The sequence below is a fragment of the Geotrypetes seraphini genome, chromosome 7, assembly GCF_902459505.1.
Source record: "Geotrypetes seraphini chromosome 7, aGeoSer1.1, whole genome shotgun sequence".
Taxonomy (NCBI): domain Eukaryota; kingdom Metazoa; phylum Chordata; class Amphibia; order Gymnophiona; family Dermophiidae; genus Geotrypetes; species Geotrypetes seraphini.
In genome coordinates, this window is record NC_047090.1 from 148,156,568 (window position 1) to 148,182,829 (window position 26,262).

The 26,262-nt window shown below is 42.5% G+C and overlaps 1 long non-coding RNA gene across 1 annotated transcript in view; it reads left to right on the forward strand.

The window, feature by feature from the left end:
- The window catches only part of LOC117363368, a 42,472-nt gene extending 17,150 nt beyond the window's left edge, over positions 1–25,322 (forward strand). The window contains exons 3-4 of the long non-coding RNA XR_004540038.1: positions 11,794–11,899; positions 23,375–25,322. This is a non-coding gene — a long non-coding RNA (uncharacterized LOC117363368). The remainder of the gene's footprint in view (positions 1–11,793; positions 11,900–23,374) is intronic.
- Positions 25,323–26,262: the final 940 nt, after the last annotated feature.

Below are 26,262 nucleotides of genomic sequence, written 5' to 3' on the forward strand. Positions count from 1 at the left end.
CACCCTCCTAACAGCAAAGGACCAGATGTGCAGCCTCAGAGTGATACTAGATGGCCACCTGTCCCTCTCAGCCTACGTCTTGCAGGTGGTTTCCACTTCCTTCTACTACCTACAACAACTAAGAAGGATCAAGCCTTATATCTCTAAACCTGACCTAGCCCAGCTCCTCTATGCCTATGTGCTCTTTAGGATGGACTACTATAACTCCATATTTAATGGAATAACCACAAAAGAACTCAAAGCACCTCCAGTGAGTCCAAAACTCAGCAATCTGCCTCCTTTATAGCCTCAACTACTGTGACCCCCATCTCCCCAGTTCTCCACGCAGAACACTGGCTACCTGTCAACAAACGCTGCATATTCAAAGCACTGATAATGGCCTACAAAAGATTCCACATCATCACCCCTGCTTACATCACATCCAAGTTACATCAGTATACCCCCACCCGCCCCCTCTGCTCTGAAGCAGAAAGACGACTATGCATCCCCCCAGGAAGATCTCTCCAAATGGAAATGGCATGTAAACACTTGTACAGCTACTTCATCCCTCGGCTATGGAACCAACTGCCTGCACAAATAAAATCTCAGGACTCATTGATGGCCTTCTGAAAAGCAGTGAAGACCTTCCTCTTCAACTGAACTGCCACCACCAGACTCCTCCATATTTACTTCTTCCTATGATCACCTTGTCTGCATCAGCCTTTATTAATGTTCTGTGACTTCCTTTACGCTACTGTAAATATCCTTCTGTAACTATCCATGTGCTTATGATCTCAGAAATGGCTTTGTACTGTATTGTGAATGCCCTTTTGGAACCTGTTCTGAGCTCCCGGAAGGATGGCATAGAAATCAAAATCAATCAAGAGGAAAGTCGCTCCTAAACTTGTAAACCGTCTTGAACTGAAAGATAAAACGGGATATAAATAAAGCTATTATTATTATTATTATTTATTGTCTCTTGTCTCATGGTTAAGAACATTCTTCTCTGTTCTTGAGTGACTTTGGTAACATCTGGATAAATCCAGATTTTTTTGCCCTCCAAAGAGGGCTTGAAGATTTTTAAAGTAAAGTCTCACAACCATGTTCAAATCCTGCTCAAAAACAAATGAGACTAATAAGTTGCTCTCTCACTGGTTTCTACTTTCACCCTCCTTTTCTCCCTGGGACAGATTCCTTGTTGGCAAATAATACATTTTATTAACTGGTGGAATAGAGTCAGAGGCAATTTTTAAATTTTCCATTAAATATTTTTTGAACAAATCCATAGGTAAGAAGACCCCTGGAACTTTAGGAAAGTTTAGGAGGCAGAGGTTTAAACTATTGAAATTTTCCATCTGCTCGATTTTTCCTGTGCAGTTATATCTTTTACCATTAAGGTTTTAAAGGATTGAAGTTGATGTACTTCCTCTTATACATTCCTGACCCAAACTGTTAGGTCTTCCTAAACAGATTCGACAGTTTTTGCCAAATTCTCAAACTTATTAATCATAGAGGTTACCTCTGCTGTAGATTTGGCCTCTTTAGAGTTCAACCTTTGGAGAACACTCCAAATTGAGTAGAGAGTTAGCTCTGTGGAAGGAGCAGAAACTACTGCTCCTATCTTCTGATACACAAGCAAACCAGAAATGAGTGTGGGGTCCTCATAGGGAGTTTTCACTTATACCATTACTGGATGTTTGTGTCTCCCCCACTGATGCCACGGTGGTTGCTGAATATGGAGGATTGCTGAGTTCCGAAGGAGACAGTGAGATCTTGTGCCCCAACATGGATGACGCTCCCTCGTGGAGTTGGGCAAAAGAGGACTGCGAAGATTTACAAAGGGACCTGAAAAAAAGAGTGGGTGGCGAGATGGCAGATGAAATTTAATGTACAGAATGCGCTCATTTCACACTAGAGTCTACAGAGGGACCCGCTGCACATGTGCCTCCCCTGTTCAGCGGAAGCTTGGACCAGCATGGCCTGGTGGTTGTGTCCCCAGATGCTAGCCCAGGGCCTTCCCCTGCAGATCTCAGACTGGGTGATCCTGACAACAGATGCCAGCCTTTTCGGCTAGGGAGCGGTTTATCACTGCAGCCCAGTGCAGGGACAGTGGTCTCATACCGAGTGGAGATGGTTCATCAATTGTTTGGAGCTGCGAGCGATTTGCCTGGCTCTGCTTCACTTCACGTGACATCTTCAGGGATGAGCAGTGTGGTCTTCTCCAACCAGTGGCATACCAAGGGGAGGAGCGGTGGGGTGGAGGCGGTGCGCCCCGAGTGCAGCCTTAGGGGGGTTGCACAGCCGGACAGGTCCGGAAAATTCCTGGGCTGCGACGGCACTCAGCGGCATCAGTGCCCCCCCCCCCCCCTCAACAGCACTCAGTGGCATCGGCGCCCCATCTACCCCGCGACAGCACTCAAGTTCGGCCTTCTTCTCCTGGCGTCGGCAGAATTTCAGATCGGCAACAGGTGCTCAGTCAAAAACTTCCCCTGACTGAACTGCCTGGGCGGAAACAGGAAGCTGAGTCAGGGGAAGCTTTTGACTGAGCACCTGTTGCCGAACTGAAGTTCTGCTGATGCCTGGAGAAGGAGGCCGAACTTGAGTGCTGTCGCAGGGCAGGTGGGGGCGCCGATGCCGCTCAGTGCTGTGGGGGGGAGGGGCGCCAATGCCGCTAAGTGCCGTCATGGAGGGGGGGCGCCGATGCCGCTGAGTGCCATCGCGGAGGGGGGGGCGCCGATGCCGCTCAGTGCTGTCGCGGGGGGGGGGGGGCCTTGCTGATCTTGTTGCCAAAGTCGGAAAGATGAGGGAGAAAGAAGGGCCTGTGATAGATGGAGAGATTGAGAGAAGAGGGCAGATGATGGAAGTGGGGGAAAGAGAGAGAAGGGGCAGATGATGGAAGTGGGGAGAAGGGGCAGATGATAGAAGTGGGGGAGAGAAGAGGGCAGATGATGAAAGGAGGGGGGAAAGAGAGAGAAGGGGCAGATGATGGAAGTGGAGAGAAGGGAGAGAGAGAAGAGGGCAGAGGATGGAAGGAGGGGATAAATAATAGGAGGGCACATGATGGGGGAAAAATATTGAGTTAGGGAAATACTGGAGGGAGTGAGGGAAAGAGGTGGCGAGCTGTAGATAGACAGTAAAAAAGGAAATTGATGAGAGGGTAGTATGAACATAATCTAGATGGATGCAGAAAATAAATTGAAAAGGAAAATGAGGGAAGAAAGGGATTGCAGAAGAGAGGTGTGGGAGAGGGAAGGAGAGGAGAGAGATGCCACACAAATGGGGGTGAAAGGAGAGATGGAAGGGGGAGGCATACAGTTTCTGGAAGGGGCATAGAAGGAGAGAAGATTCCATATAGGGGCAGAAAGATGGCAGACAGTGGATGGAAGGAAGAGAGTAACAAGAAGATGAGAAAAGCAGAAACCAGAGAAGACAAAGGTAGAACAAAAATTTTCTATTTATTTGTTGCTTTAGGAGACATGTGTCACTGTTTCTGTGGTGTTGCATTTTATGCAGAGTCCAGCTTCTTGCTGGTTCAATTTAACCTTTGTCTATGTATTTCTATTTTATCCCCCCTTTTACAAAACTGTGAAGCGTTTTTTAGTGCCAGCCGTGGTGGTAGCAGCTAGAGAATGACACGGTGAAAAAATTGGTCCCCGTCACCGCCCCGTCCCCGTCTCACCATCCCCGTCACCGCCCCGTCCCCGTCTCACCATCCCCGTCACTGCCCCGTCCCCGTCTCACCATCCTCTTCACCGCCCCGTCACCGCCACTGCCACCCCATTCACCGCCCCGTCACCGCCACTGCAATCCCATTCACTTTTCTTTATTTACGTATAAAGGAAACATTCTTTAAAACTTTAAAACTTTAAAACTTAGTTAAATATTAGTTAATAACTATACAAAAACAAAACACGCAGAGAAAAAATTAATTAATATAAATTCTCAAAACTGACACATTTTGATCACTAAATTTAAAATAGTTATTTTTCATACAGTTTTTCAATCACTAATCTTCCACCACCCCTGGGGCTAGCAATGCAAAAACAAACACGACATGTACTTTAAATGCTTACAATGTTAGCCTATATGGTAATTAGACGCGGCCGCTGTACCTAATCGCGGCAAAGATCTCCCTGCCGTGATTAGCATAGTGACCGCGGCTACGGCTGCAAGTCTCCCCTCCCCCCAGCGATCACGGCAGGAGGGCACCCAACCCCTCCTGTTGACCCCCCCAATGGCCCTCCCGACAATCGCAGCAGAAGGGTACCCAACCCCTCCTGCCGGTCCTCCCAATGGCCTCCCCTAAGATCGCCGGCAGGAGGGTACCCAACCCCTCCTGCTGGACCCCCCCCCAACGAACCCTCCCACCCCGGAACCCCCTTAGTCTTACTTTCCAAGTTGGACCGGACGGCTCCTCACACGTATGGCCAGCAGGCTTGCCTCCGTCCAAATGAGGCGGGCCCGCCCCTACCCTGCCCAACCCACAGGATCCTAGGGCCTGATTGGTCTAGGCACCTAAAGCCACTCCCGCTATAGGAGGGGCCTTAGGTGCTTGGGCCAATCAGGCCCTAGGATCCTGTGGGTTAGGCAGGGGAGGGGAGGGGCGGGCCCGCCTCATTTGGACGGAGGCAGGCCTGCTGGTCAGACGAGCGAGGAGCTGTCCGGTCCAACTTGGAAAGTAAGACTAAGGGGGTTCCGGGGTGGGAGGGTTCGTTGGGGGGGGGGGTCCAGCAGGAGGGGTTGGGTACCCTCCTGCCGGCGATCTTAGGGGAGGCCATTGGGAGGACCGGCAGGAGGGGTTGGGTATCCTTCTGCTGCGATTGTCGGGAGGGCCGTTGGGGGGGTCTACAGGAGGGGTTGGGTGCCCTCCTGCCGTGATCGCTGGGGGTAGGGGAGACTTGCAGCCGTAGTAGCGGTTCCTAGAAGGGGGTACATTGGCCCGCGGGGACAAACCTGTTCACCATTTCCGCGGTCGGTGAATGGCCTTGTCCCCGTCACCGCAGCGACTGCTAGTTTTCTTCCCCGTTTTCGGCGGTGACCCGCGGCTTAAATGCGGTGGCCGCGGGTAAACCGTCACCGTGTCATTCTCTAGTAGCAGCTCTGATGCTCAGAATTCTATGAGCGTCAGAGCTGTTACCACCGTGGCTAAAATCCACACTACAGTTTTGTAAAAGAGGGAGGGGTTAGTTTGTGATGACATATTCCATACTAGGCAAAGGTATTTTCTGTGTTCTGTGTGTTCGAAAGATATAGTTTTCTGTTAGGATTGATCTGTACTAGTCTGGCTTGTTTAGTTTTACAATGGGTGTATTGATGTTGTACTGCTCACTGCATATGTAAGATGTTGCCTTTTCCTAGGTACTCATGTGTGACGTGTGGCTTGTTACTAAAAATCATGTTTTTCGTACAGATGGGGGGGCGCCAAAAATTGATGGGTCCTGGGTGTCACATATGTTAGGTACGCCACTGTCTCCGACAGTGCTATGGTGGTGACTTATATCAATCAACAGGGCATCCTATACAGAATCCGGGCCGACATGTGCATTCGTTCATTGGTTGTGTCCTTAGCGTAATAGGTAGGCGGTGGTCATGATAATGTGACTTCACCATGCACTATTTGTAAGTACTTTAAGGATTGTAGAGCCTAGTAGTAAGTGTAGATTAGCAGACTGAATGGGTCATATGCACTTATCTGCTTTCAGTTTCTATGTTTATATATTTTACACACCACTGACCACCAAGTTACTATCTATGCATTCTGCACTCACTTAAACATACTCTACCTACCTACTGGCACACCTATTTGCAATGCTTTTAGCATGTACTTGGCTGCAAAAGTAAAATGAAATTAAACTTTCACTTTAGTGGTTCACATGTATTTTATTTTGGTTATTATGAGTGAATGATTAACTGACTTGTGACTCCACAAATGCTTTGAGGTGTTTGCATCTCATTCTCAGACTGTACTTTGAAATCCATTAATGGGTCAGCTTAAAATGTTATTTATTTTTTTATTTTGATAGTACCACCACCTAGTGTTTAAAAACAGCAGCTACTCTAAAACTGAACTACAGCTGGTGATGCTGTTTGCTCTGAATAACTACATGAACAGGTTACACCCCCCCCCTACTCAGATCTTTCTTTTACCTCTGGAGGAGGCCAAGAAAAAAAAAACCTATCATGCATACTGAAAGCTGAATGAAGGTCGTCTCACTGGTGAAGGCTTGCCAGTTGTTTTATATACAGCAATTTCTATTATTTTTCTTGCAAAATATTCAAACAACCTAAACATAATGGAAATAACTGTATAAAGCGGCCAATAAGCTTTTATTGGACAGCCTCTAAGCACCTATACACTATATAGGCAGCCAATTATAGATCTGCCACCAATGGGGGAGAGGACAGTTCTATGACTAGGCCCCTGATAGGAGCCTAGTTTATAAGGGAATGTATGCACCAACTTTCCTGTACAGAATTCTAGCATAACAGCAAAAATATGTGTCTATGATTTAAGCGTGAGCACATAGCACAGTCGTTGAGCTGCCATTTGTGTGTCTAATTGCTGGAGATTGGTGTATAACTTACAGTATTCTACAAGTTGTAGGAATAACTATGCATTTCACTCACACTTCACCCAGACTCTGCCTATAGTTATGCCTGCCTGTAAGATATGTAGTTACAGAATAGCATTTAGGTGGAATTTTGGCATATGTGCATATAAGTGCACAGATGTGTATATATCATTTTTCTAATGTCATATATGTGTAATCGGAACGTAACTGTAAACATGTACTTAGTAGAATTGCCTTGGACATGTGTAAATCTTGACTCCCCAAACTCCATCTTTGAACATGCCTACATGCAGGTTGCATAAAATATGCATCTTCTTATTTATTTATTTATCTATTTATTTTAAACAATTTATAGTATTCTATTTTCAAATCTTGATGGATCCCATATTGATGTAAATAATCTTGTTACCACACAGAGTTTTATGCATATAATTTTTATAAAACTCCTTTTCACAGTTCTTTACATGCAAAAAGTATTTCATAAAATTGCCCACTTAGGGCCTGATTCTGGAAATGGTGCCTGCAAAACGGGCACCTACTGTGTGTCAATCACCGGTAGGCACCGCATCCAGAATCCCATCTAGTTTTTGTACAGACACTTTAAATGTAGGCTAGTGTTTTACAGGCCTACATTTAAGGTGTCTGACTTGTGCCTAGGGAAGCATCTAGGTACACCTACAGACACCTAAGGCTACTTCCGGGGTAAACCATGCCTGCTCCGGCCTTAGGCATCCGTAGACGTGCCTAGGTGCTTCCGTAGGCGTAAGTCAGATGCCTATATTGTAGATGTTATTCGCCACATCGATTTTTTTAAAAAAGTGCCTCCTGGTTGGTCCATTAGACTGCAGTATGACGCTTATCGCCACCTACAGTCCTACAGGACACAGTTTTGAGAATCAGGCCCCTTAGTGTGTTTCAATTTGATGGGAAGATGGAACAGGTATTATTGACAGTGTATGGACATTTCATCATGCAATACTTCATCACTGACAGTCCAATGCTGAAATTCTCATCATGATGTAATTTCATCTACAAGCCAGTTTCATCATGTGACATTTCACTCCGTATTCATAGTATGTTAAAATCCAGATACTGCAGGGTGCGCTCAGGTATCCCATGGTAGTTTTATGTTTGGTACATGCTACCCACAAGCAAAATTTTTTCTATTTTTTAGCACTGGGGACAGGAGATAGGCATGCCCAGCGCTAATCAGTTAGCACAGCTGTGTGCTAAATGATTTTTGCATGGTTAGCACGGGAGTCCTTACCACCTAATTAAATAGGTGGCAGTAAGGCTCCCGTGTGTGGACATTAATAAAGAAGAGAGGAAGTTCCAGGCCAGCCAGGGAAGGGAAGCAGGTTGGGCATCCCTGTTCTAGATGAGTCGCGAGCCGCATTCAAGTGGCTAAAGAGCCGCATGCGGCTCGTGAGCCGTGGTTTGCCGACCACTGTACTAACCAAACGGTACATTAAAGTGCTCAACAGCACCCTCTGGCAGCCCTGGGGGGAAAAGCAAGAACAGACAGAGAAACAGGAAACAAGTTTATTATGGCCCTTATTTTAGACGTCCTGTTTGTGTTTTGGATGTCTGAAAACCAAGCATTTTATTTATTTAAAACATTTCTAACTCACTTAAAACTAAGTAGCTTACATTGAAAAACTTACATAAAAATACAAACAGCCACCTACAAATCCCTGAATAAGACAAAACATAAAGATAAAAACAAAACTTTTATAGCTACACACACCTATCCAATTAATACCTTACGGCATTACCTAGAGAATAAAGCCTGCACAAAAAGATGAATATTTGAAGTTTTCTTAAACTGCTGCAATGTGATATCCAGGGAGCTTGTTCCAAAGCAGCAGTCCAGCAATAGAAAATTTGTTTTGCTTAGTCTCTACATAATATATACTTGTCAAAGATGGTTTCACAATCTTTCATGATGTCTCAGATCAAGGTGTCTGTATAACTGCACAACTTTTGGCAAGTAAAAAGGCATGAGAGACATCCATATTGTTTGGACATCCAAATTTTATGAAGCTGGGATATGGATGTTTAAAACTGCAGTATGTCCTTATGGGGGTATGGGCTGGATGTCTTTTGGGCAGGACTACAGAGGGGCCAAAATATGGACATCCAACTCCAATTCCTGAAGAGAAAGAGACATCTCCCAAATTCTATTGAAAGTGCTAAAAATTGTTTACATAAATTTGGGTGCATGCCCAATATGTGTGTGCAATTTAATTGAATAACAAGCCAATTAGTACAAATAATTGGAATATTAATGAGAAATTATTGGCACTAATTAGTTTTAATTAAAATATATGCATATAAGTTAGGTGTGATTCCTGGGCATAAGCGCCATTCTTTTTTTTTTTCCCATTCTTTTTTATTTTCAAATTTTACATAAAGTGTACAACATATTAAATACAATTGATAAATACACAATATCACTTTTATATCTAATAGATCATGTTCTAAATATATTTTTTCTCCCTCTCCCTCCCCCCACCCTTCTATTACTTTTCAATCATACCTTGCATATTATATATCATATTATATCATATTATGTAAAAATTATTTTCATTACCTCCCCTCTATGTGTGTCACTCAAAAATTATTAAAAAGAAGAAAAGAAGAAGAAAAATTCTATTATTTATTCATTACAATATTTTGTCAATGGCCCCCATATTTTTATAAATTTAGTATATGTCCCTCTTTGTATTGCTATTGCTCTTTCCATTTTGTATATATGACAAATTGTATTCCACCAAAATGTATAATTTAGGTTTTTATAATTCTTCCAGTTGTTAGTTATATGTTGAATGGCGACTCCTGTCATAATTAATAAAAGCTTGTTATTTTCTGGTGTAATTTGACTTTTTTTCCTCATCATCATTCCAAATAATATTGTATCATATGATATTGATATATGATTTTCCATCAATTTATTAATTTGTGGCCAAATTGAATTCCAAAAACTTTTAATGTAGGGACAATGATACAATAAGTGATCTAATGTCCCTGGTTCTAGATTACAGTGCCAGCATTTATTGGACTTAGAACTGTCTAATTTTTGCAAACGTGTAGGGGTCCAAAAAGCTCTATGTAATAAAAAGAACCAAGTTTGTCTCATAGACGCTGACACTGTACATCTCATTCTCCAAGACCAAATTAGTGGCCATTGAGATGCATTAATTTGATGCTTAATCTCAATGCTCCAAATATCTCTTAGACCATTTTTTGGTTTTTTATTCAAATATCCAGATATTAATTTATACCACAATGCGGCTTGATGTCCTAGGAAGTCTGCTTGAAAACATAAGAACTTTAAACTATATTGATTATTCAATGTTTTCCATTCAGGAACCCAACCTGAATGGCCTGCTTCAATTGCAACCATTTAAAACTTTGTGTTTTACTTAGACCAAATCTATGTTGCAATTGTGAAAATTCCAGCAGTTTACCTTCTGAAATAACATCATCTAAAGATCTAATGCCTACAATAATCCAGTTCTTCCAAAGGATTTGAGCTCCGCCAATTTTGATCTTGGAGTTTATCCATATAGATTGATTAGTTGATTTGTTTATTGGGATAGGTGTTAATTTATCAATAAATCTCAACGTTTTCCAAGTATCCATTAATATTTTATTTTCTCTGTATCTTCTAGGCATGTTAATACTTGGAAGTTGAACTAAATTTAGGGGAAACATAAGGCGCCATTCCAAACATAACCAATCTGGTGCATTATCTATAAGTTCTGGGAGGATCCAATACATACCCTGACGTAGAATATAGGCTTGATGGTACCTATAGAAATTTGGAAAATTTACCCCTCCCTCCTTAATTGATTTTTGCAAAGTTACTAAAGCTATTCTAGGTGTTTTACCAAGCCAAAGAAATTTTGTTAAAATGCTATTAAGCTTTTTATAAAAGGACCCCTGAAAATAAATAGGTATCATACTCATTTGGTAGCAAACTACAGGTAACATCATCATTTTAATAGTTTGAACTCTTCCCCACCAAGAAATATGTAATGGGTTCCATTGCTCACATAACTCCGTAACTTTTTTTAATACATATTTTTCATTCTCTTTTACAGTATCTTCAATTGTATTTTTAACTTGAATGCCAAGATATTTAAATCCTTCTTCTTTCCATATAAATGGAAAAGTGTCAAATAATCCTTTTACAATGAATATTTAAAGGTATAATTTCAGATTTATTCCAATTAATTTTATAACCTGAAAATTTGCCAAACTTATCAATTAATTCCAATAAAGAAGATAAGGTAGACTCGCCATTCTATAAACCGTGCCTAACTAGAAGAACCATTTATATTATAGTGTGCAGCATTTTTTTTTTTTTGTGCTAATTTTTTTAATGTGCCATATACAGAATTTGGTCTCTTAAAGTCTAGAAAGATGGACATTGTTATTTAGACCTGGTACTTGGCACATCTGGGTCGCAAATGTGCTTTGAAAATTGCAATTTAGACATTTTCAGCAGATGGCCATGTTTTTGGCTATTTTGATGTCTTTCTCTTTGAAAATGAGCTCCATGGACATCCATATGTGATATACCAACTTGGACATCCTTATTCTCTCACTCTCTACAATGACTACTCATGCACAATTTAAACAATGGCGTAAACTTAAGAGACAGATGAATTAAATGTTAGTAATATACACATTTAGCTTCACAGTAGAACATTATGGGGTCCTTTTACTAAGGCACGCTAGCCGTTTTAGTGCGTGCTAAATGCTAACGTGTTCATAGACTATAATGGACGCATTAGCATTTAGCACGCGCTAAATGGTTATCGTGCCTTAGTAAAAGGACCCCTATATGATAGTTTCCAAGTTTACTTGTTACTTATATACTGGAGATTATCTAAATTATTTTTACATTCAGGTACTCAAGCATTTTTCCCTATCTATCCTGGTGGGGTCACAATCTACCTAATGTACCTGGGGCAATAGAGGGTTAAGTGACTTGTCCGGGGTCACAGGGAGCAGCACTGGGCTTGAACCCACAACCGCAGGGTGCTGAGACTGCAGCTCTAACCACTAGGCCACTCCTCCCTCAGCACAATACAAATGAAACACCTTAATAGGCAGCAAAGCAGAATGTGTGCAGTTCTCATGAAATCATAGTTGTATACAGATTATAACATTCATATTTAAGTATTAAAATGAGTGAGAATAATGATAGTAATGGCTGTTGCTTTTTTTGTAGCTGGTCCATTTTTTGAAATAAGTTTACGACGTCGAAAGTAGCCTACTTTAAGAGAAAATATGCAGAAGAAGATTTACATCAAGATTACCAGGGATATCTTTCAAAAGTGAGTCTAGTTTGGGTGAAGATGTGGTTGCTTGGTTGGTTTATAATATTTCTAAATATCTCACAGGTGCTAGATAGCACAAAAAAAAAATCCTGACAGTGTTACAGAGCCTCTTATATTTAAACCATTGATTCAACTTCAGGTCAGTAAATACTTGAAAGGATGACCTTTGAGAATTGAGGTGATCATCTATCTGGTTCAAAGAGCATTTCCAGTGCAATAAGTGACATTCTAGACAGCTGGGTTATTTCCCCATACCCGTAAGCTGCAGAAGGAATCCACTATGGATTTTTCACTCTTCCTCTGGAGTACTTCACTGTGCAGTACCTCTACAGTTTTTTCCTTCTGCACACATTTGTTTGTGCTGACTCATTCAGTTAAGTGGGGTGCTCTTGCTTCCAAGGCCACGATTTCCAGATGGATCCATAGGGCCATTTCGTCAGCCTGCATTCTTTCTGAGAAACTGTCCCTTGTTTCCGTCAAAGTGCAGCCTACCAGGAGTGTAGCTTCTTCATGAGCTGAAGCTAGATCTGTCTCTCCTGGGATGATTTGCAGGGCTGAAGCTAGATCTGTCTCTCCTGAGGTGATTTGCAGGGCGGCAAAGTGGTCTCTCTTCACATATTTGCCAAGTTCAGCAGCGTGGATGTAGCTTTCAGGTCCTCGGTCCTAAGAGCCGGTGCAGCAAGCCCACCCTAGCTATTTGGGGGACTGCTTTTGTACATCCCAGCTGTCTAGATTGTCTCACCTATTGCACTGGAAAAAGAGATTATGTACTTACCCTGGTAAGCTCTTTATCCCAGGACAAGCAGGCAGCATATTCTGACATGTGGGTGACGTCATCCACAGTGCCCTGGTACGGACAGCTTTAAAAGTTCATCGCCACTTTAAGAAAGTTTGTAAACTGCCCACAACATGCAAGCACGAGTGCTTTCCTGCCCGACGCAGGCTCGCGGCTCCTCAGTTCTTAGTTTTCCGCAGAGCTAAGAAGTCGTGTCTCTGAACATTGTTCAGTTTTTTGCCATTTACCTTCCCGCTCACGTGTTTTTTTTTCTTAATTTCTTTTTAAAAGAAAAAATGAAGAAGAAGCAGACCATTTTCCATTTTCTTCCAGTTTTTCTCGCAGGCTTTTTTTTTTCAAGCCACTCATGGGCTAAAAAAAAAAAGTATTGTAGGTGCCCAAGGCCAACCTTTCTTCCCGGCACTTTGTGCTTCAGGTCCTTTTGCCCAGAATACCAGGTGGAACTTGTGCCCAGTGTACTACTCTACAAAAATGTTAAAGAAACTTCAACAGGAAAGATTGTTCAGGACCTGTATGGGCATCGATCAGAAACTTTCGTCATCGAAGACATTGGCCTCGACACCAGCGTTGGGAGACATTGCTCCGTCTGATAAACCAGTTCACAGGTCATTTTGCATTGAGTCTCTTGATGCCGACCAAGCAGCAATGCCCAACTTCCGGCTTGCCTCAACCTTGAGGTGTGCATCCTTATTAAGGTTACCCTCTTCAGGGCAAGCCTTGGCACCAATGGTACCGGCAGATAAGCCAGCAGTACTGGTGCTTTTCTTCTAGATATAACTCGATGCGCCGTTTTGAAGTGCCTTGGGGTTGCATGTGACTGCTTACCCCAATATCGATTTCCTCAGTACCGGTCCATCCTACATACAAGACTACCAGGTCCTACGGTACCGCAGATGGTTTCTACGGAGTGACATAGAACTCACCACCAGCATCGACAATCCAATGAGCATCATTCCTCCTCAGATGCTTCGAAGAGAATACATTGCTTTTTCATATTCTTTGAAGACAACAACAGCTTCACATCATACCTCTTCTGGCATCAGACCAGTTCCAGTCTCGAAGTAAGCATTGATTTTTCTTGACACATTTCAGCATTGAGGCCTTTATATTCTTTGGGCTTACAGTCTGATTCAAATGAGGACTTCTTTGACTCTACTACAAAGTCTCTATTCCACTGTCCACCAATAGCTAAATCTTCTTCTGAAAAACTTTTTTGTTACTGTATTTATAAAGCAGTTGGGGAGAGTTCCTACTTGAGCTAGAAGCTGATTCTGTGTACAGTGCGGGATATTTAGAGGAATTAGATTGTGATCAACCTCCTAAAGAACTTCCCCACTATTCTTCTTTCTCAGCCTCTTCCTCAACTACTTGGACTTGGCTCCAACTGTATTATCCCAGTTGGACACTGATGACCACATCTGGATTCTAAAGGTCATTCGAGAGGGATACTCTCTTCATGAGAACTAAGAAATGCCTGTGCCATTATAGGGCTCCCAGAAACTTTGACTTTATCTATAAATACCAGTTACTAGTTCTAGACTTGATTAAAAAATAAAAAAGATTATGCCTCAGTGCCACCAGTGCGTGGAAGGTGCACTATGAGCAATTGGGATGTCCCCTGTCTCAGTGCTCCATGTTGATAGTCAGAGGGCCATATCACAATTTCTATATCTCCTGCTATGTGAAGCATCTTGTTCGGAAATTGCTATATTTTGATGGATACCTTCCTTCTCAACATCTACAGGAATTTCATCATATCTCTCAATCCTTTTCCCCTTCCTAGAGTGTTTTGGGCTGGATCTGCTTTTCCATTGCCCAAAGAGAAATCTAACATGGGTGTAGAGTCTGTAAAGTTAGATTCTTCCACTTGGTATTCAAAAACAACTTGACATGCATTCAATAACTTGCAACTGCTTCAGGATTCCACCATGGGGCATAGAGTCTGTAAAGTGGCTCTTTCCTGTTGTTTCGATACAATTATCCATGAAATGGCGAGATCTAACGGAGGTGTAGAGCCTGTAAGTTAGATTCCTCCCATATTAGAACCTTCCACTGTTTTATCCTTGAAGCAGGATCAATCAGGTGTTTTTTTCTTGCAACGTCTTCCACTGTTACATCAATATTTATTCAGTACCTTTTAGAAGACATCCATTTACTTTAAGTCTTTTCCCCTACATCTGTTTTTTAATGAACATTCACCACACTTTTCTCCATTGTCTGTTTGATTCCAAAAGCCCAGAGGTTTGGGAATGGTTGTAGGGAAGGAGGAGGCCATTACAATTTAAAAAAAAATTTTTTGGAGAATGACTTTCTCTTCACTTAATCACACACATAAGAACATAAGCAATGCCTCTGCTGGGTCAGACCTGAGGTCCATCATGCCCAGCAGTCCGCTCACGCGGCGGCCCAACAGGTCCAGGACCTGTGCAGTAATCCTCTATTTATACCCCTCTATCCCCTTTTCCAGCAGGAAATTGTCCAATCCTTTCTTAAACCCCTGTACTGTACTCTGCCCTATTACTCCCTCTGGAAGCGCATTCCAGGTGTCCACCACTCGTTGGGTAAAGAAGAACTTCCTAGCATTCGTTTTAAATCTGTCCCCTTTCAACTTTTCCAAGTGTCCTCTTGTTCTTTTATTTTTCGAAAGTTTGAAGAATCTGTCCTTCTCTACTCTCTCTATGCCCTTCATGATCTTATAAGTCTCTATCATATCCCCTCTAAGTCTCCTCTTCTCCAGGGAAAAGAGACACAGTTTCTCCAATCTCTCAGCGTATGAGAGGTTTTCCATCCCTTTTATCAAGCGTGTCGCTCTCCTCTGAACCCTCTCGAGTAACGCCATATCCTTCCTAAGGTACGGAGACCAATATTGGACGCAGTATTCCAGATGCGGGCGCACCATCGCCCGATACAATGGCAGGATAACTTATTTTGTCCTTGTTGTAATACCCTTCTTGATTATGCCTAGCATTCTATTTGCTTTCTTAGCGGCTGTTGCGCACTGTGCCGTCGGCTTCATTGTCATGTCCACCATTACCCCCAAGTCCCTTTCTTGGTTGCTCTCATTCAATAATATCCCTCCCATCGTATAGTTGTACCTCGGGTTTCTGTTTCCAACATGCAATACTTTACATTTCTCAACGTTGAACTTCATCTGCCATCTCGCCGTCCATTCCCCCAATTTGTTCAAGTCCCTTTGCAATTCTTCGCATTCCTCTTTAGTCCCAGCTCCACTAAATAGTTTTGTATCGTCCGCAAATTTTATTATCTCACACTTCGTGCCTGTTTCTAGATCATTTATGAATATATTAAATAGCAGCGGCCCGAGCACTGAGCCCTGCGGAACACCACTCGTGACCCCCATCCAGTCCGAGTAGTGGCCCTTCACCCCTACCCTCTGTTTCCTACCCGCCAACCAGTTTCTGATCCATCTATGTACGTCTCCGTCCACTCCATGGTTCTTCAGTTTCCGGAGTAGACGTTCGTGAGGCACCTTGTCAAAGGCTTTTTGGAAATCAAGGTATATGATGTCTATGGGGTCTCCTCTGTCCATCCGTTTGTTAATTCCTTCGAAGAAGTGCAATAAGTTCGTTAGGCACGATCTCCCCCTGCAGAAACCATGTTGGGTTGTTTTCAAAAGTTCGTTTCTTTCCAGATGTTCATCGATGTGTTCTTTAATCAGTGCTTCCGTCAGTTTCCCCGGAACCGAGGTCAAACTCACTGGTCTGTAGTTTCCCGGGTCACCTCTTGATCCCTTTTTAAAGATGGGCGTGACATTGGCTATCTTCCAATCCTCCGGGATCATGCCTGTTTTCAAGGATAGGTTGCAAATTTGCTGCAGTAGTTCCGCTATCTCCTCCTTTAATTCCTTCAGAACCCTGGGATGGATTCCGTCCGGACCCGGGGATTTGTCAGTTTTAAGTTTTTCTATCTGCCTGTGTACATCATCAAGGCTCACTTCCATGGATGTTAATTTTTCTGCTTGATTTCCATTGAAGATTTGTTCAGGTTCCGGTATGTTGGTTGTGTCTTCGTTTGTAAATACAGACGAGAAGAACATGTTTAGTCTTTCTGCGACTTCTTTCTCCTCCTTCACCGCTCCCTTCCTGTCTCCTTCGTCCAGCGGTCCTACCTCCTCCCTAGCTGGCTGTTTCCCTTTAACATATCTTTTTTTTTTTTTTTTTTCCATTATTTTTTATTTTCAAATTTTACATAAAGTGTACAAAATATTAAAGTACAATTGATAAATATATATTATCACTTTTATATCTAATACATTATATATCTAAATTTGATTTTCCCCCTCACCCTCCCCCCACCCTTTTATTACTTTAATATTAATATTTTTAATTTTCAAATTTTACAGAAAGTGTATAACATACCTTTAACATATCTGAAGAACGGTTTGAAATTTCGTGCTTCCCTGGCTAGCCTCTCTTCATACTCTCTTTTGGCTTTTCGAACCACATGGTGACATTCTTTTTGATACTTCCTGTGCTCCTTCTGGTTCCCTTCAGTTTTGTCCTTTTTCCATTCCCTGAATGAATTTTTCTTATTGCCTATCGCTTCCTTCACTATTTTAGTCATCCATACTGGGTCTTTTGTTCGACCCTTTTTGCACCCCTTTCTGAATCTGGGGATGTGCAGATTTTGTGCCTCGCTCACTGTGTCTTTGAAAAAAGACCAGGCATGTTCTACTGTTTGCCATTTTTTGGAAGTGTTCCTAAGTTTCTTCCTTACCATTTCCCTCATTGCTTCATAGTTTCCTTTCCTGAAGTTGAAAGATGTCGCTATGGTTCTCTTTCCGTTCGGTATGCCTACTTCAACCTTGAACTTGATCATATTATGATCACTGTTTCCCAACGGTCCCACTACTTCCACTTCCTTTGCAGGTCCCCTTAGTCCATTTAGGATTAAATCCAGAGTGGCATTTCCTCTCGTCGGTTCTCTAACAAGCTGCTCCATGAAGCAATCTTGTATAGCCTCCAGGAATTCTGTCTCCCTAGCGCATCTTGAGCTTCCAAGACTCCAGTCTATCCCAGGATAGTTGAAGTCTCCCATAACAACTGTGTAACCGCTTTTGCATTCTCGCTTCATCTCGGCATCCATTTCTTTATCGCTATCTCCGGTTTGCCCGGGTGGACGATAGTATAGGCCCATCTTTATTTCATGCCCTTTCCTACCCGGTATTTTAACCCATAGCGATTCCAGTTTGTTGATCATCTCCGCTGTGTCCATTCTTGTCGATTGTATGCTTTCTTTTACGTATAGGGCTATTCCTCCTCCTTTCTGACCTGACCTATCCCGGCGATAGAGCTTGTACCCCGGCAGTGCTGTATCCCATTTGTTTTCCTCATTCCACCACGTTTCAGAGATTCCAATGATGTCTATGTCCTCTGCATTGGCCATGGCTTCTAGCTCCCCCATTTTGTTTCTTAAACTCCTTGCATTAGTATATATGCAGTTTAGATCCTGGCATTTTGTTGTCTTCATTTCTTTTCCCTGTGCTTCAGTCTTTGGTGTCTTCTCTTTTGCTACAATCTTTCTAACCTCCTCTTCTGGGTTAGTTGACTCCTGTAATTTGTCTCTTGTTTCTTCCCTGCCTTTTTTCCCCTCAGTATCTTCACGGGATACCTTCTTCCGAATCATCGACGCTAGGTCGACTGTCGGCTTTCCCCTTTCTCTTAGTTTAAAGCCTGTTCTATTCCTCTCTTGACGTTGTTTGCTAGAAGTCTTGTTCCCGCCGCGCTCAGGTGCAGTCCATCTCTCCTGTAGAGCTTGCTCTTGCCCCAGAACGTTGTCCAGTTTCTCACGAAGAGGAATCCTTTTTCCTCACACCATCTCCTCATCCACGCATTTATTGATTGTAGTTCTTCCTGCCTTTTCACATCTGCCCTCGGTACCGGTAGGATCTCTGAGAATACTATCTTCTGGGCCCTCATCTTCAGCTTCCTTCCCAGAATCTTGAACTGTTCTATCAGCGTGCCTCTTCTGTAGTCTCTCCTGCTGACATCATTCGTCCCAATGTGGATCATTACTGCGGTCTCTTCCGTCTCCGCTCCATCCAGGATCATCCCAATTTTGTCCACGATGTCCTTGGTTCTCGCTCCTGGGAGGCAGGTCACCAGTCGATCCTCTCTCCCTCCTGCTATGTGGCTGTCCATATGCCTCAGTATCGAGTCTCCCACCAGGATCGTTGACTTTCCCTTCTTCAATTTTCGTTTCGGTCTCAGGTCAATGTCCTCAGCGTGCTTCACTCTCTCTTCTTCTGGGCATCAACTAGCCAATTCTTCCCCCTCGTGCGCCTTTGCATCTCCAAGAGAATCTTTTTTCAAGTCGCCTCTTCTTCTTTGGGAAATGGTATGTCTTCTTCAAGAAAAGTTTTCACATCTGCGGAGGAACCAGGGTTTTTACTTATGGTATTTCTTCATTCTCAAAGGGAACGGAAGTCTAGGGCCAATTTTAGACCTCAGAAGCCTGAATAAATTTCCACTGGAGGGAAAAATTTCAAATGTTGCCTCTGATAACTTTATATTCCCTCTCAGATCATAACGACTAAACTCCCTAGATCTGAAAAGAAGTTTCTTCTCATATTCCAGTGCTTCCAAACTTCTACAAATTACTCAGATTTTAGATAGCGCACCATCATTATCAAGATAGAGTCCTGCCTTTTGGCCTTGGATCCTCTTCCAGAGTAGTCATCAAGGGCCTGGTTGTAGTGGCAGAAACATTACAGGCAGGGTCTCCAGGTTTTTCACTGTCTGGACGATTGACTCATCAATGATCCAACCTCACAATGGGTCCTCGCACTGGCGATTCGAAATCTTTTTTCCCAAATCCTAACTACAACTTTCTTCAAATCTGCGATTTGTCAGAGCTCTGCTTCACACTTTTTCTTTCAGACTGTTTCTTCCTCAGATTCAGTTTTGTCAGCAGACTTATCTTCTCCCATCAATCTTGACCAGACATCTGATACTCCTGGGTCACATGGCTTCTATGGTGCATGTTAACTCTGTTTAAGAATCTTCATCTTAAGATGTCTCAATAGACTCTTGCATGTCAGTGATCTCCAACTCGCTACCCATTGTCTCAACACATTACACTTTGACAATGTTTGCAGTGGTGAATGAGCTCTTCCTTCCTTTCCAAGAGTTTTGTTTTGTTCCACACACCTCCACTTCAGAAGGTTCTGACCACGTACTCGTCTTCCTATGCTTGCAGAGTTTATCTGGATGGTCTTTGCACTCAAAGTTGCTAGTCTACTAGATCCAGTTTTTTTTCTATCTACTGTATTTTTCACTCCATAAGATGCCCTTTTTCCCTAAAAAAGTGGGTGGAAAAGTGAGTGCATCTTATGGAGCAAATTCCGTTTTTTAAACACCTGCCACCCCACCCCCCAGTACCTTTTTTAAATGGTGGTGGTCCAGCGCGGTCTCGCCAGGAGATTTCCGCACTCCTGCTGGATGTCTGGCTCCTTTGTTGCTGCAGAGTGGTAAATAAGGCAGGAGTGTGAGCTTTTTGCTTCCTGCCTGGTCCCGCACTGTTCCGTGAATGGATGCTCATCTCTGCAGTTCTGTGTCACATGTTCTCTGAGGGGTCTCTTTGGATGGTCCTGTTTGCGTCCCCGCACAATTCAAACTTTACCTTTATTTTGCTTCAGACAGTATTTTCTCCAAAGCCTGGAACCTGATGTAATTCTTCTGAATTGGATGCACAACTTTCTTTATGCGTTTTCTCCAATCCCTTTTATCTTCAAGACGCTTGCCAAGCTCAAGCAGGAATTGGCCACCATGATTCTGTTGGCTTTCGGTAGCACGAGCATCCTTGGTTCTTTCTTCTACCTCACCTCAGTATCAAGGAACTAACACAGAGTCACGGATATCTTCTGCATATAAATCTACAGCAGGGGTGTGAAAGTCCCTCCTCGAGGGCTGGAATCCAGTCGGGTTTTCAGAATTTCCCCAATGACTATGAATGAGATCTATTTGCATGCACTGCTTTCATCCTGAAAACCCGACTGGACTCCGGCCCTCGAGGAGGGACTTTGATCTACAGGCTGTACACCTGAAAACTTGGTACCTCGCAGGTTGACATGGACTGAGTTTTTATCTTTCTCATTCTGTCATGAAAGCCGTCTACGCAGCAGTGTTACCAGCAGAAATGGATGCAGTTTTCCACTTGGTGCACTTTTCATCGTCATGATGTATCTACCTCTATATCTATAGTATTGGATTTCTTCTACATTTATCCAATTTAGGCCTCAAGACCACTTCAATTTGAGTTCATCAAAGTGCTATCAATGCTTTTCACACCCCAGCTGATGGTAAACATCGAACTGCTCATCCTGTTGTGTCCAAACTACCTCCAGTAGTTTGGGATCTCAAGGTTGTTCTCTCTAGACTTCTTTTGAACCAATGTCCTCGGCTTATTTGAAATACTCCACTTGGACAGTGGTTTTTCTCATCTCTCTTACATCTGTTCAAGGAATGAATAAATTTCAATCACTGATGGCAGATCCTCCATTCAGTGTTTCATCATGACAAAGTTGTGCTTCATATCTATCCGAAGTTCCTTTCAGAAGTAGTCATGGACTTCATCTAAATTGATCTACCGTACTTCCAGTGTTCTTTCCTAAGACTCATTCTCATTCTGGAGAAACGGCTCTTTATCCTCTTGTTTCCAATGAGCTTGGGCTTTCTTCTTACGGAGAATTCAGCCTCATAGAGCATCTCCTCAACTTTTCGTCTCCTTTGATCCTAATAAGTTGGGACATCCTGTATCCAAGAAAACTATCTCTACATGGTTAGCGGATTGCATCATTTTCTCTTATGCTCAGGTTGGGCTGCAACTGGGAATTGCATCACAGCCCACAAGATCCGAGCTATGGCAGCTTCTCTTGCTTTCCTACACTCAACTCCTATTGATGCAATATGTAAAGCTGCTACTTGGTCCTCAGTTCACACATCTCACTACTGTCTGGAATTCAGTTCCAGACAGGAGGGTCACTTTAGCCAAGTAATATTGCAAAATTTATTTTCTTTATGGCCAACACTCCCTTCGTCCCATTCTAGTAAGCTAGGGAGTCCCAACATTCTGAGCTCTCCTAGGAGAATGGTATAGAAAATTAAATAAATAAATTGAATAAATAAATATGCTGCCTGCTTGTCCTGGGATAAAGCACAGTTACATACTGTAACTGGTATCCAGGGACAGCAGGCAGATATTCTCACAACCCACCCACCTTCCCTGGTTGGCTTCTTAGCTTGCTTACGGAATTGAGGAGTCGTGAGCCTACTTTGGGCAGGAAGGCACTCGCGCATGCACAGTGTGGGCAGTTCGCAAACTTTCTTAAAGTCTTAAAGTGGCAGTGCATTTTTAAAGCTGTCCATACTGGGGCTCTGTGGATGATGTCACTCACATGTGAGAATATCTGCCTGCTGGCCCTGGATAACACCTGTTATGGTAAGTAACTGCTTTTTCAGTAGATAGGTGAGACATTCTAGACTCCCCGCCCTATCCTTCCTGTGCCTGCTTACAGTTTTCAGCCTTGAAGGATTGGAAGACTTTGTATATATGTTCCATTTATTGGGGAGTAGTTTCTGAGCTCCTTTGAAACCTGTGTTGGCAGTTAATGGTACTATTTAGTTACTTTTGAAAAGAACAATTTGTTTAGCCTGTTGCTATAGGTGCCTCTACTTCACATTTATTGGGTGTTCCTCAGTGCTTGGGTACTAACGGTAGAGGGCCCTAACTGCACAGTGAAGTATACCAGAGACAGAGTAAAAAATCCATAGTGGATTCCTTCTGCAGCATGCAGGTATGTGGAAATAACCCACCTATCTACTGGAAAAGAGCTTACCAGCGTAAGTACATAATCTCTTTTTGGTGGATCACAACCCTTGTCAGATTTCTAGAAATCTGTGAATTCTTTCATATACTTTGCAAGTGATTTTTGACAAGAAGAAAGGGAGAAAGAAATACCGTATTTTTTTTGGACCATAAAAAGCACCGGACCATAAGACGCACCCACCTGTAGAGGGGGAAAAACTAAGAAAAAAAATTTGGTTCAGAATTTTTTTCTTCTTGGGTTTTCCTCCTCTAAATGTAGGTGTCTCTGGTGGTCTGTTGCGTCTGGCCCAAAGCCCAAAGCCGGCCAAAGTCCAAAAGCCACCTGCATCCGCCAGAAGTCCGAAGCCCCCCCCCCCCCGGTACGTTTTTTAGTGGTGGTTCAACACGGTCTCCGGGACGGCTGCCTGTGTCTTTAGCAGAGCGGCGCAGGAGCGTGACCTTTGCGCTTCCTGCCTGGTCCCGCGCCACTCTGTGATGGCTGCAGTCAGTAACTGACTGCAACCAATCACAGAGCGGTGCGACCAGGCAGGAGGCGCAAAGGTCACGCTCCTGCGTTGTGCGTTGCTCTTCTAAAGACATAGTCAGCCGTCTCGGAGACCGCGCTGGACCACCACTAAAAAAGGTACTGGGGGTGGGGACACAGTGTATTCGATCCATAAGACGCACCCCCATTTCCACCCCCTTTTTGGGAGTGGAAAAAGTGCATCTTATGGTCTGAAAAATATGGTAATTTTAAAAAACTGAGTATATTTTTTAAAATATATAATTTAACCATTTCATAGGCTTGCTAGTATAATAATTACACATTTCTTCCCTTTTTCCCTTTGTAGCACCTGATATTATCTGAAGAGCGGAGCTGTATTTTAAAACTTTCTTTGGAGAAACTTAGGTTTCTTGAAGATCCAGAAGTCTACCTGCGGAGGTCTGTATTAATAAACAACCTTCTGAGGAAGATACATCTGGAGACAGAGAAGGAGAGCTATGAGTACTTTAAGGAAGACCCTTGCTACCAAACTGCATACTCTGATGCAAGAAAACGGCTGAAACTAGTGGTCCAAGACTGCTGTTCTCAGTCGCTTTTCTATGAGGAGCTACATTCATTGCATATTGTGCCTTATTCTCCAAAGAACATAATTTATGGAATGAGCTACACCAACAGTCATCTAGAGCAGAATTCACAGCTGCTTATTATAAAGTGAATGAGGGTGGCTTTTAGACCTTATGATGCTTAGTTTCTGGATGGCTGGACCGTTTAGCAGAGGGAATGCTGCTATGAGGCACTCATTGCAAACTTTATGTAAGATCAAATGAGGACATGGAGAGTGTATGATTAGTAATCAGCAGTGACCAATATCATTTAAATTACACAACAGGTATATTCGCAAATTACATACATTCCTAGTGTGGAGGTCAGCTTTTAGAAGAAAAGATCTGCAGTTTATTTTCTCCAGATGAAGTATCTAATACCAAAAGAAATTATTAACAGCAATTGCATTTACAGTACATACGCTCAACATTAAGGTTTTCCAGAATAGGATGAGTGTGATAATGACATATTAACCAACTATAACAAAAGCATTATTAAATGAGACATTGAGAACTTTTGTTCTACTAAATTCTCATTTCTTTTATTGTTATACTGGTCTTATAGCCCGTTACATTAACTGTTTAATAGGCAGAACATTAATGGAGACCAGAGAGGTTATTTTTTTTATCTGATAGCTTCTAAATTCTAAGAATAATTTCCAGCTCCTTTAGGCTGTCTGGCTGAAAATTCACTATAATTCTGGGGTTGAGTACACATTTTAATACACAGAGCTATTTATCCCCTTAGATTAACTAATCACTATATTTTGTGATTTTAAAAAATTATATATTTGAGAGATTTATTAATGTAAAAATCTGCACTAATATGAGTAACTGGTTTTGGAGTTAGATGTGCACATGTGTATGTGTGTGTGTATTTGCATTTATATTGGCATCAAAGATGACTTTTGAGGAAGGAAGTTGATATGTTCAGAATATACCAAAGAGATAAGAATGGCATAAATGACAGTAGAGAAAAAGTGAAAGTTTTTACTATGGTATAACTATTATCAATCACGCAGCAAAAAAAACAATATAAAAGTTAAGTTACTATTCAAGAGAAATTGATGAATTGCTAGAAACATTTAGTGAAAAACAGTTTTGAACTGTAGTATTATGGGCTATATCCTTTCATTGCCAAAAGCCTGTCTAGACTGAATGGAATGTTAGTGATTGTACAGTGATCCATGTTCACTGTATATCTGTTCTACGTATATGTTTAACTGTGTGAAAAACTATTTTTATAATAGATGACTATTTCAATTTGTTTCATTACACAAATATTGTTCCTCCATTGTTTTATGAAACAGCACATATTTGGAAAATACTGGATGGCTAATTTTGAAAATATAGAGTCAGATTTTTAACTGCATCTCAAACTATAATGTTGTATTCAAATTAACTGTATTTTCAAAGAAAGGCCCATTCTACATATAGTTAGAGTGATACAGAATAAAAAAGGAATAGAAGACTGAGTCGCTGATAAAAATCCCATGCTGGCTGCTTAAGGACTCAGGCATGACTTGGATGGGTTGGAGGTGTGGTCAGCTGCGATACCTAGTACAAAGGTATGTACCACACACTAGCTGTCTAGACCAGTGTTTCTCAACTTCTTCAAGCCAAGCACCCCCTAAGTCTAACAAATATTAGTCGAGTACCCTGCCCAAGCTCTGCCCCAGACCCCAACCCCATAATAATAGTACTAATTGTAATGCCATTTCTTCCATTCAGTTTTCATATACACACAATATAATCTTAAACATAATAGTAACCATGAAATTAAAAAAACACAAAGCACACTGAACGCAGAGAAAATGTTAATTGTCATTTATATTCAGTTTTATATGCAATGTCACCTCAGTAACAACTATAGAAAAAGAGAGAAATATAGTGCAAAATATAGACAGCAGATATAAGTTCTCAAAACTGACACATTTTGATCACTAAATTGAAAATAAAATCATTTTTCCTACCTGTCTGGTGATTTCATGAGTCTATGGTTGCACTTCCTTCTGACTGTGCATCCAGTATTTCTTTTTTTCTGCCTCCTGCATGTTTCCTCTCCTCCAGACCTCATTCCCTTCCACAACCAACATCTCTTTCTGTCCCTCCATGAGTCCAACTTTTCTTCCTTTCTCCTCCACCCCTATTGGCATCATATCTCCCTCTCTCTCACTGTCTATCTCTTATTCCCTCCCTTGCTGCAAAGGGAGTGGGGAAAGAGATCAATCCAGGGTGCATCTCTCCCACCCTCTCTACTGCCACATCCAACATTTCCCCCTCTCTTATCCCCCGGATCATATGCAGCATTTTTCACCACTGCCCACCAGCCCCATGCCCATTTCTCCTATCACCCCTGTCCAGCACCATGCCACATCCCACTTTCCTCCCCTTTGCATCCCCTTCAATCTGTCCCTCTCCACCACCATTTCCACCATTTCTCCCTCTCATCCTTCTCTTCCCCATGCGTCTCTACTTCACTCTCTCTCTATGCCCACTTTTTCTCTTTCTTCCCCATGTACACTATTTCTTTCCCTCTCATACACCCATGCCCAATAATTCTCCCTTTCTATTCCCTCCCTTTTGTGTCCCATGTTCATGCCCCCTCCCTTCTGTGTCCTGAGTTCGCGAC